The sequence below is a fragment of the Eptesicus fuscus genome, chromosome 1 (assembly GCF_027574615.1).
Source record: "Eptesicus fuscus isolate TK198812 chromosome 1, DD_ASM_mEF_20220401, whole genome shotgun sequence".
Lineage (NCBI taxonomy): Eukaryota > Metazoa > Chordata > Mammalia > Chiroptera > Vespertilionidae > Eptesicus > Eptesicus fuscus.
In genome coordinates, this window is record NC_072473.1 from 121943832 (window position 1) to 121955703 (window position 11872).

The window sequence follows — 11872 nt, forward strand, 5'->3', positions numbered from 1 at the left end:
AGAGGAAAGGGGGTGGGGGGGGTGGGAAGAGATTAACCAAAGAATTTATATTTATAGTAGAGGCCCAGTGCATGAAATTCATGCACGGGGGTGGGGGGGTCCCTCAGCCCAGCCTGCACCCCCTCGCAGTCCTGGACTCCTCAGGGGATCTCCACAGGAATCAGGCCTAAACCAGCATTCGGACATCCCTTTCCCAATCCCAGACCACTGGCTCCTAACCACTTGCCTGCCTGCCTGATCACCCCTAACTGCTCACCTGCCTGCCTGATCTCCCCTAACTGCCTCTGCCTGCCTGCCTGATCACCCCTAACTGCTCATCTGCCTGCCTGACCGCCCCTAACTACTCTGCCTGCCTGATAACCCCTAACCCCTCTGCCTGCCTGCCTGATCACCCCAAATCACTCGCCTAGAAAAACCTGCTCTAGGAAGGAAGAACACCTTATTAAATAGCCCATTCTTAAATATGATCTAAGTGTGGCAGACAGGGAGGAACCTAGAAAAGTCTGTTTCTTAGACTCCTCTCTGTGTCTAGCTAGAATAGCAAGAATTGTTTACCACATGTTTGCTCCTTCTTATCTACCTGTGAATTGCCTACCTTCTCTTTGAAGTCCCAACCACTAACCTCCTTTCTCCTTAGCTCAAGATGACATACTAGTATAAGCCTCAATTGCTCAAGTTGTCCTCTGTCCCATATTCATATGGAACCCCAAATGTACATACATAATAAATTTGGTTATCTCCTGTTAATGTCTCATGTCAATTTAATTTTTAGACCAGCCAGAAGAATTAAGAGGAAAAAGATTTGAAAATTTCCCCTCCTCCACACTTTTTATCACAATGCTATACTGCCTATTCCATGAAATGATAACATCCCAAAAAAGTTTGTTTTTAAAGCAAAACAAACAAAAATTATGTTAATCCTATGCCTCATCTCACAGAGTAGAGACAATGATGCCAGTAAATTTAGGCAGGCATCTTTCTGATCTTTGAAAATACCTGACTTCAGAAGCACTGTTAACTTTTAGAATAACTGTAACATGAGCAAATGTATATTTGTAAACCTTGGCAAAGCAAATGTTTAAGACTAGCCAAGATGATCCTAAAAATAAGTTGGGGAGGGAAACTTGCACCCCATTCAAAAATCTTAAAAGTTTATAAAGCCACATTAATTAAGATTGGATAGGATCATAGACCAATGGAATGAAATAGAGAATCCAGAAACAGATTTTTGCATATGAAAACCTGATATATGAAAGAATTAACCATTGAAGATCAGAAGGAAAAGAATGGGCTATTTAAGAAATAGTTCTCTGATAACTGACTGTTTATATGGAGGGGGGAAGGTATCCCTATGTTATACCATATAAAATCTGTTGCAAATCTATTAGTGAAGTTTCCATTTGAAAGGCCACACTTTTAAAAATTGTAAGGGATACTATCCTTTATGATCTCAGGTTAGCAAACACATTTTTAGCATATAAGAAAAGCAATGGTCACAAAGAAAAAGACTGATAAGTCTGATACATAAAAATTGAGAACTTATATTTATCACAAGACACCATAAAGAAATTAAAAGGCAACTTACAAACTTAAAGAAGAGAAAGGCAAGTCATACAACTGGCAAGAAAATAGTACCAGAGATATATAAAGAACTCCTACAAATCAATAAGGAAAAATAAAAATTGTTTATAAAAATGGCCCAATAATATGAACAGATATTTGACAAAAGAGAAATTATAAATGGCCTATAAAACACTGTATAACATCATTTGCAATCTGAGAAACACAGAATAAAAACATAATGCTGTGAGATTTACAATCACTAAATGTGTAATAAATTAAGAGTGTTAATAAGTGTTGGTAAAGATGTGAAGCAACGGAAAGTTTTATACTCTGCTGATAAATTAGTATGAATACTTTGGAAAAGTTGAATATGCTCATTCTCTATGATCTGGTACTGCTACTCCTTTACACATACCCTAGAGAAATATTTGAACATGTATAAGAAACATATACAAGAATGTTTCATAGCAGCACTTACAATTGCAAAACTTGAGAACAAACCAAATATTCATCAATAGGTGAATATTTAAATTATAACATACTCACACAATGGAATACAGTTCTGAAAATGAATAAAGTACATGTGTTAACATGAACATATGTCAGAAATATAATCCTAAGGTAATAAAGAAAATCACAGTATTATTCCATCCATATAAAATGAAAAACATGCAACAGTAAATAATATTTTGTATAAATATACATATATACATATGTGATTTTTAAAATGGAAAATAGCTAGAGGATGATGAACACACAGTTCAGTATAATGCTTTCCTCTCATGAAGTTGAAAATGAATGAGGGGTGCAGCAGATTTTTTCAAATGCACTGATATATGATGCTCTAATTTCCTAAGCTGGTAAATATATGAGTGCTAAATATATAAGTGGTTGTTATGTAGGTACTCATCTATTATTATTTTGGATATATGATATAGCTCATTATATACACTTTATGCATCAGCTTAGAACATATATTTGAGGAGTAGAATTTAAATTGTGCTCCACTGATCTGCCTAAAAGACCACTGTAGGAGGAGGTGAAAGGGATGCCAGAGTTGTTAAAGTATTGAGGAGGTAAGACTCTAAACTCCCCCACTCTGATTTCACTCAAAACATATAAAGAAGGTTTGAAAGCAGTTTCATTTCAAGCAGGATTATTTTGCAGAAAGAAGAGTGCACACTGAGTCACAAGGACCCCTGTACACTTGTGTATTAGTATGGCATTAACTATTTGACAGAAGGCCAAAGAAATCAAAAGTTTAAGTATCAGTAGCTATTGTCCAAAAATGACAAATTCAAAATAAAGACAAAACAGTCATGAAATTATATTTTAGGTCAGGATGAGAAAAACTGGTATCTATTTACATGCAACTTTGCAGGAATTCATCAATAATGAAATGGATAAAAAGAAGTAATTTTTCTTTAAGCCTCTGGCCTTGGTTCCTTCTTTCAATCACCTGTAAGCTTCATAATCATTCCCACCATTGTATTCTTTTTAACCCTACTTCAGCTGCTCACTCACTCTCTCTGATAAAATGCCTCATGTGGCTATATTTTCTTTATTTTATAAAGCATGTCAGCAAATGTGAAAATTTATCAACTCCCCACTATTTCAGAGTCTCTCCACATTCCCAGCATCAATCATAGAATATTATTGCAAAACTATTCTGATCCAGCTGTATGCTTCACCAATTCCAGTATCTAAATGGAGACTATAAAAAAAATGCTTTCATGGCTTTAATTTATTTTTCTTTTCTCTATAGCATTTTCTACCTGGGACAACATCCCTGCTGACTTTGTTTTTTTGTTTGGTGAAGGTCAGCTTTGACTATGTCTTGGCAATTCAGCAGAGATGGATAATCTGCTTAATGAGGGCAATTTCCTGCTCACCTATACTTTATTTTTTCATCATATATTTGGCATATTTGGTCATGGTAGTTCATTGGTTTCTTTGCAATATTGCTTTGCAAGTGAGAATTAGAACACTTATTCTGGACAGTGTGGAAAGAAGCTATCATAGGAAGGGTGAGCCTCACTTTACAAGAGACATATGTTACCAAAAGGTGGGTACAAATGGCATTTCTGTAAATCCAGCCTTATCCTACCTTATAATAGAGAAACATGCAAATTGACCGCACCTCCGCTATGCCCATGATTGGGCCTGCGAGAGGCTGGGGGCGGGACTCCGGGTGGCCTATCTGGCCGTTGAGAAAACCAAGATGGCGGCACCCAATCCTCTTAGTTCCGGGGGTCCCGGGGAGCGATGGCAACCCTAGAGGGGCGTGGCCGGCCGAGCCAGCCACTCCCGGGGGTCCCGGGGGCTAAGGCCACCCTGGGGGGCCGGGGGCGGATCGCGACCCGGGGGGGCGTGGCCAGGCCCAGCCAGGCGCCTCCCAGGGGTCCCGGGGCACATCACGACCTAGGGGGGCGTGGCCGGGCCCAGCCAGGCGCCTCCCGGGGGTCCCAGGCTGGATCATGACACGGGGGGCGTGGCCGGGCCCAGCCAGCCGCTCCCGGGGCGGGGGTCTCCGGGCGATCACCACCCTGGCCTAAATGGCTGGTGCTGAGAGGGATCAATGGGGCCAGTGGAAGGAGCAGGTGGTAGTTGACCACCAAGGCCATCTGCAGCAGCCGGATGCAGAGCTGGGGTCCACGTTCTCCAGGTTGGCCTCCGTGGGGCCCGTGTCGCACCCATAGTAGCCGAGTGGGCATGCTGGCATAGTAGCCCCAGCATGAGGCCAGCTTCCCAAGCCAGGCTGTGGAGGGAGGGAGGGCCTCTGGGCTGGGAGCACTCCCCCACCCCAGAGGACAGGGCACAGCGAGGGAGCAGCAGAGAGCTACTAGAGGTGGTGGGTGTGGTGGCCTGGCTTCCAAGAGGCTGGCTTCAGCTGCTGTGGCCTGCGCTGAGGTGGCTGGTGGTGGGGGCAACTGCGGGGGCGCATCCGAGGCTGGGGCACTGGGAGACGTGGGACTGCAGCCCAGAAAGCGAGGCTCCGGAGGACCTGGTCATTGAGGCCGCCTCCTACAAGATGTATCCTAGCCTAGGTGTGTGGGAAGCAGGTTCAGGAACCTCTCCCTTTGCGGCGCCAGAGCCCAGGCCTGCCAGCGCCCCAGAGGAGACCCCTGCCAGGATCGGGGGCTTGACCAGTCTCTAAACCAGGGTGGCCATTAGCCCAGGCCTGCCAGCACCCCAGAGGAGACCCCCACCAGGATCGGGGGCATGACCGGCCTCCAAACCGCCAGTGACCCTAACCTAGGCCTGCCAGCGCCCCAGAGGAGATCCCCACCAGTATCGGGGGCGTGACCAGCCTCTAAACCGCCCGCAGCCCTAGCCCAGGCCTGCCAGCACCCCAGAGGAGACCCCTGCCAGGATTGGGGTCATGGCCAGCCTTCAAACTGTGGCGGCCACTAGCCCAAGGAGGCCTCCTGGCCTAGGACGCCTGAGTATGTTCTTGACCTAGGGCCGGGCTCTCCCCGCAAGGGACTCAGAAGCCGCCAGAGTCTAATTGCCAGTCTCTGGGAGTGCATCCACTGTCCACCAAAAAGTAGGGCCATCAAACCATTCAGTCTCAGTGCAGGCACAGGTCCGTGGCTGACGGGGTGGAGGCCAGACCAAAACAAAACAGCAGAAACACCCTGCCCACCTGGGCGGGTGCAGCTGCAGTCCACGTGGCCTGGGCAGTGTAGAAAGCGCTACCTTCTCCCAGGTCCTGTGCTGGCACCGCCGCCTCGCTCACCCTCAAGCCCCCCTGAGTCCTGACAGCAAAGTGTGTGGGGCATTCTGCAGGAGTTGTGCCGTTCTGGGTGCTTTTGCCCAAAGACACACTTTGGGATGAATTCAGAGCCACATCTCATTTCCCATGACACTGGAAGAACCATGTAAAAGGATTTTGACAAAAGCTTTCCACATCTCTGTTTATTCTTTTGAATCCGTAAAACGACCTTAAAAAAAGCATCCGGGCCACCTAAGAAAGAATGCACTTTCTGGCCAGAGCACGCAGGATTCTTTTGCCCAACAGGTTAAAGGGAGCAGAGCTGGCACAGTGGGAATGGCCCTGGTGCCCTATGAGGAGACCGGGGGAATGGGGTTGCCGAAATTCCATAAGCCTCTTGCCACCTTCTCCTTTGCAAACCACACCATCCAGATCCACTAGGACTGGAGGCAACTGGGAATCACAGCCGTGATTTGGGACATGGTGAGCAAATCTTGAGGGGCCTCTGAAAACATCTGCAATTGATTATAAGACTGGTCTTTATTTAAAAAGAAATAAAAGAACAGCTTTGTTGAGATATAACCCATATACTGTACATGTCACCTAAAGTGTACAATGAACTGGTTTTTTAAAGTAAATTCAGAGTGGTACAACCATCACCACGCTCAATTTTTAAATATCTTCATGACCCATCCCCTCCAAAAAAAACTTCTACCCATTGGAATCACTTTCCTGATCATCTTCCCCAAAATAGATTGCACTTTAAAGGTGGGTAAAGGAAAGTTGAGGGAAGTTAAAACACTGCACAAAGGATATTGTAAGATGACAAAGCCCAAAGTGAAGATCATGTGTTTTCTTTAAAAAATATATATTTTTAAAATTTCAGAAAGGGAGAGGGAGAGAGAGATAGAAACATCAATGATAAGAATCACTGATCAGCTGAAACCGGTTTGGCTCAGTGGATAGAGAGTCGGTCTGCGGACTGGAAGGTCCCAGGTTTGATTCTGGTTAAGGGCATGTACATTGGTTGCTGGCACATATCCCGGTGGGGGGTGTGCAGGAAGCAGCTGGTCGATGTTTCTCTCTCATCGATGTTTCTAGCTCTCTATCCCTCTCCCTTCCTCTCTGTGAAAAATCAATAAAATATATTTTAAAAAAAAAGAATCACTGATCAGCTGCCGCCCACAGGCCCCCTACTGGGGATTGAGCCCAAAACCCAGGCATGTGTGCCCCTGATCAGAATCAAACCTGGACTCTTCAGTCCACAGGCCGATGCTCTCTCCATTAAGCCAAACTGACCAGGGCCATGCGTTTTCTTCAAGTTCTGCGTGGTTGTAATGGTCCCCAAATCTATACTAATAAAAGGGTAATATGCTAATTAGAGTGGTTGTCTTCCGGACATCTTTCCAGACAAAACCGCAGTGGCTACAAAGGCCAAGGCTCAGGCAGCCATAACCAGCTGCAGTGGCAGCAGCATTGGGGTTATGGGGGTGGTGCCTCCAGAGGGAGGCCAGACTGGGGGCCAAGGCACAGGCAGTTTGGGGTGATCAGGCTGATAGGGGAGGGCAAGGTAGGGGCAATCAGGCTGGCAGGAGATCAAGGTAGGGGCGAGCAGGCAGGCAGGCAGTGGGGTTAGGGACAATCAGGCAGGCAGGCAGGTGAGTGGTTAGGAGCCAGCGGTTCCGGATTGTGAGAGGGATGTCCGACTGCTGGAAGTTGGACATCCCCTGAGGGGTCCCAGATTGAAGAGGGTACAGATTGGGCTGAGGGGCACGCCCCCCCAGTGCACGAATTTCGTGCACCGGACCTCTAGTTTTTCCATAAATGAATGTGGACATTTTTAATATACTTTATATTCATCTTTGAGTGATCATTACATTCTTTACTCTGTAATTTTTTTATTTTTACTTAGGTCTTTCCTCCAAGTTGTTAATGCATTATAACACACATAAAATATACCAAGAGAATGTAATATTTAAAGAACCAAAATGACACATTTGGGGATATAGAAAGATATTTTATAATGTGACTAATCACCTCTTGATTTATTGGGGCTTTAAACTTTGAACATTTATTCACAGATAAATACTCTTGTAGATAAATCCTATCTAATAAAGAGGGAATATGCTAATTGACTGCCACACCTTCAAAGATGGCGGTGCCCACAGCCACAAGATGGGATGGAGGCGCCCAATCCCTTTAGTCCCGCTGGGGCGGCAGGTGCATGGCAAGGCTGGACCCTCCCCCAGGTGGGCCGGGCTGGGCCGCTCCGTACGCCTGTCTCTGGAATCCCCCAGTCCCCTCAGCCACCCAGCCACCCAGGACAGGCCCAAGGGACAGGTAAGCCTCAGATGGCAGCTGCCCAGCCGCCCAGGACAGCCCGAGGTTCAGGTAACCAGGGCTGGCCGAGGCTTGCACTGCCGGCAGTGGCAGCAGCAGAGGTGTGATGGGGCATCGCCTTCCCCTGATCACCAGGTTGCCTCCTGCCCCTGAGGGCTCCTGGACTGTGAGAGGGGGCAGGCTGGGCTGAGGGACCCCTGCCTCCAGTCCATGCATTGGGCCTCTAGCACTATTATAAAGGAGTATGTATAAAAAATAATTCCAAGTTCTACTAGATGATCCTGTACTCAGTAAAGGAGCTACTCTGCAGTACATCACAAACTAGTGTACTAACACCAAGAGGAGATGACAGCAAGCAATGTGCTACAGGATTTGGCACATATCCTCCTGAAGCTTCCTGGAATTTTGCTGTTACTCAAAGACTTAAAGGCAGGGAGAGATTCAAGTAACATAAACTAAGTAATAAAAAGCAATATTTGTATTAAAATGAACATTCTAAAGCAAGAAGTTATATTCATATATTTTTAAGTAAAATACAACTATTCAAAGAAATATCCTGCTTTTGGAGGTACTTGGAAGTTTCCCCCCTCACCCTCACAATTATAGTAAAGTTTACTCTTATCTACCATTGAGGTACTTGGGCATAAAAATTTGAAAAATCAGATATACAGCACTTCTGACAAGAAACTATCCAGTCTCTATTTGAACACTTCATATAACAAGTGTGCTTTCATCTCAAAAAAGCAAAGTACTACATTTTTCAAGTGCATAAATATATCCATATATGTGCATAATTTATGTGTTATAAAAATCTTTATATATCAAAGTATATAAAAACATTAGCATTGCAATCTCTGGGTAATTATATTGTATTTCCATCTTCATATGTTCTGTGAAATCATATTTTCCAAAACCTTGTAATAAAAAAGTGAAATGTCATGTTTAAAAAAAAAAAAACTTTAAGAGCAGGCAGGCTGCCTTACCTGCATACTCTCTCCTTCTGGATTCGTCTCTTTCCAGTTAAATGCTACTTTTTTCTTGAAGCATAAGAAGAGCAACCTAAGCAATGTCAGCCATGAAACTCTTCATTTGCTTGCTCTTTCTCCCTCTGCCTGATAACACTCACTGGAACTGGGATAGATTAAGAAGACATCAAAGCCGGGGCAACACAGGACCACTTCTGCATCTTGGGATCCGTATAGGGTAGGGCGCATGCACTCCCTGGGTCAGCGAGGTTCACTTCTGCTCCCAGTATACACTGCGAGCTGAATCATGGAGTACAACAAAGGACTATGGTACAGTGAAGTAGAAGTTTATAACTCTACTGGGGGGGAATTGTTAAGATATAAGCAAACATCTCCTAAGGAAAATCAATTTGGGGAATTTAAGATAAACGTCATAGGTAAAAAAGATGAAACCCCAATTCATTTCTGTGAAAAATGCGAATTACCCATTAGGATCTATGGGCGGATGATTCCATGTAAGCATGTTTTTTGCTATGGCTGTGCTATTTTAAATGGAATAGAAAGCAATTAAGGTGTGTCCAGGCTGTAGTAACCCTGTGAGGCGAAGTGAGATACACACAATAGGTTCTATCTTCGTGTGCAGCTGTGTTCAAGAATGCAAGAGAACATATTTATCTCAAATAAATTTAGATGCTCATATCAAGTTACATCATATAAGAGCTTAAAATCTTGGTGCCTATACTTAACTTAAAAATAAAACTTGGAACCAAGATAGAGAAGGTGGAATGTATATAGACAGGCTGTTATAAATGGAAGACTTGGTTGCATTATTTGTGGAGGCTCAAACTTGTGAAGGTTGAATAACATAATTTTCCCATTTGTTCTTCATTTGGATTCTGAAAAGAAAGCTGGTTTTGCCCATTTCTTATTTAAAAAAAAAAAAAAACTTGTTTAAAGAAAATGTTCAGCCGAAACCGGTTTGGCTCAGTGGATAGAGCGTCGGTCTGCGGACTGAAAGGTCCCAGGTTCGATTCCGGTCAAGGGCATGTACCTTGGTTGCGGGCACATCCCCAGTAGGGGAGTGTGCAGGAGGCAGCTGATCGATGTTTCTCTATCATCGATGTTTCTAACTGTCTATCCCTCTCTCTTCCTCTCTGTAAAAAAATCAATAAAATATATTTAAAAAAAAAAAAAGAAAATGTTCATTCTTCATATTGCACCACCACCAACTGAAATCTCTGATTGTTTTATAATGCAGACAGACGAGCATTATATGAACTATATTCCACCAAAGCAGTACATTATACTATCACCTATTTTACATGTGCTTGTCATATAATCAACCACAAGACAATATTTGTGCTCCTTCACAAGAATTAACTGTCCTTGGCTTCACCTCTACCTCCTTCTGTAAGTCAGGAAACCTTTGTATTCAACAAGAAAAAATAAATTTAATAACTCCTTATTCAGAATGACTAAAATTCAGGTGAGCATTCCCACCTCCTGCCTCCACACCTGCTCACCATCATCCTAAATATCAAGGTCAAGCAGTGGTATTGAACTCTCATCATATTATGTCTCCACAGTAACATTCTGGACACACTATCTCCTCTACTTCCAGTAAGTCATCAAATGCCACATCCTTCCCAGGCTGCAGATACTTCTCACTTGATTCATAGACAGGCTTCAGGTCTACCAATGACTTCTATTCCACCGCTCTTTCCATAGACATTGTTCAGATGCCACCTTATATAAAATACTAGAGGCCTGGTACACAAAATTTGTGCAAGGGGGGGGGTGTCCCTCAGCGCAGCCTGCACCCTCTCCAATCTGGGACATCCCTCTCACAATACAGGACTGCTGGCTCCCAACCGCTCACCTGCCTGCCTGATTGCCCCTAACCATTTCTGCCTGCCAGCCTGATCAATGCCTAACTGCTCCCCTGCCGGCCCGATTGCCCCTAACTGCCCTTCCCTGACAGCCTGGTCACCCCTAACTGCCCTCCTCTGGCGGCCTGGTCGCCCCTAACTGTCCTCCCCTGCCAGCCCGATTGCCCCTAACTGCCCTTCCCTGCCAGCCTGGTCACCCCTAACTGCCCTCCTCTGGCGGCCTGGTCGCCCCTAACTGTCCTCCCCTGCCAGCCCGATTGCCCCTAACTGCCCTACCCTGTTGGCCCAGTCACCCCTAACTGTCCTCCCCTGCAGGCCTGGTCACCCCCAACTGCCCTCCCCTGCAGGCCTGATCACCCACAACTGCCTTCCCCTGCTGGCCATCTTGTGGCAGCCATCTTGTGTCCACATGGGGGCAGCCATCTTGAGTGATGGTCAATTTGCATATTACCTCTTTATTATATAGGATCATCCTCCAGAACCCACTCTACCTCAACAGGGTAGTTCACTTGTAAATACATATCCGACTCACCATGGTAATTCTCACTCTTCTACACCATTTCACTGAAGATCAGGGAATTCTGAGCCCTCTCTTTATATAACTAGGGGAAGTGAGTAATGATATGTAGCCTGCACCCAGAAGGCCATTCCTTTCCCAAGGAATACAGGGTTTGTCTTATCAAACCCCACTTCTTGGACTATGTCATCCATCAGCAAGATGTAAACCATATTACCAATGATATTATTTTGAATGGAAGGCATGATAAGAAAAAAAGTAAGTATTATCAAACTTCTAATTAGGCTTTGACCTTTTGGGGAAGGAAAAGCATCTCTTACAGAGATGGCTATAAAACACTTAAAGTCTTGTCCTTTAAAATGGTTTTAAACCTTGATCTTGAGAATGAGTTCAAGTAACTTTACTATAGTTCAGATAAGTGACTCAATTAAGCATAGCTATCTTCTAACAATTTTGTTCCTTTAGTGTGGTAAATGACCCAGATGTGACCATTTGCCGTATTATTTCCTTAAAAAAATTGTCATACCTTCAAATATGTTGTTTTTGTTAAATCAAATGTTTAGTTTTCCTTTTATATGTTTTGTTAATTTGGATAAAAGGCATAAATTTCAGTATGGTTCTAAAAAACCAAAAAGGCCTTTGTATACAAATCTATCTCTGTGTAACTTTTAATGTTCTTGTATCTAGGCTCAAAATGCTTCTTTGTTATTGTAGCTCAGGAGCTGTGACTCAAACTATCTGCAGGGTGAGCCCTGCCCTGGATTCTAGGAAGTCGTACAAACCAGAAATATTTAAGCAGCTCTAGCCCAGGTCTGTCAAACCAGCATCAAATCCATATTTCTACTCCAACCCTGACCTTATGCCCCAGTTATAATGGGGCACT

The 11872-nt window shown here is 44.4% G+C and overlaps 1 pseudogene; it reads left to right on the forward strand.

Annotated features, from left to right (window-relative positions):
* Positions 1 to 8890: 8890 nt before the first annotated feature.
* LOC114227942 (E3 ubiquitin-protein ligase Hakai-like) lies at positions 8891 to 10311 on the forward strand (annotated as a pseudogene).
* The last annotated feature ends 1561 nt before the right edge of the window (positions 10312 to 11872 follow it).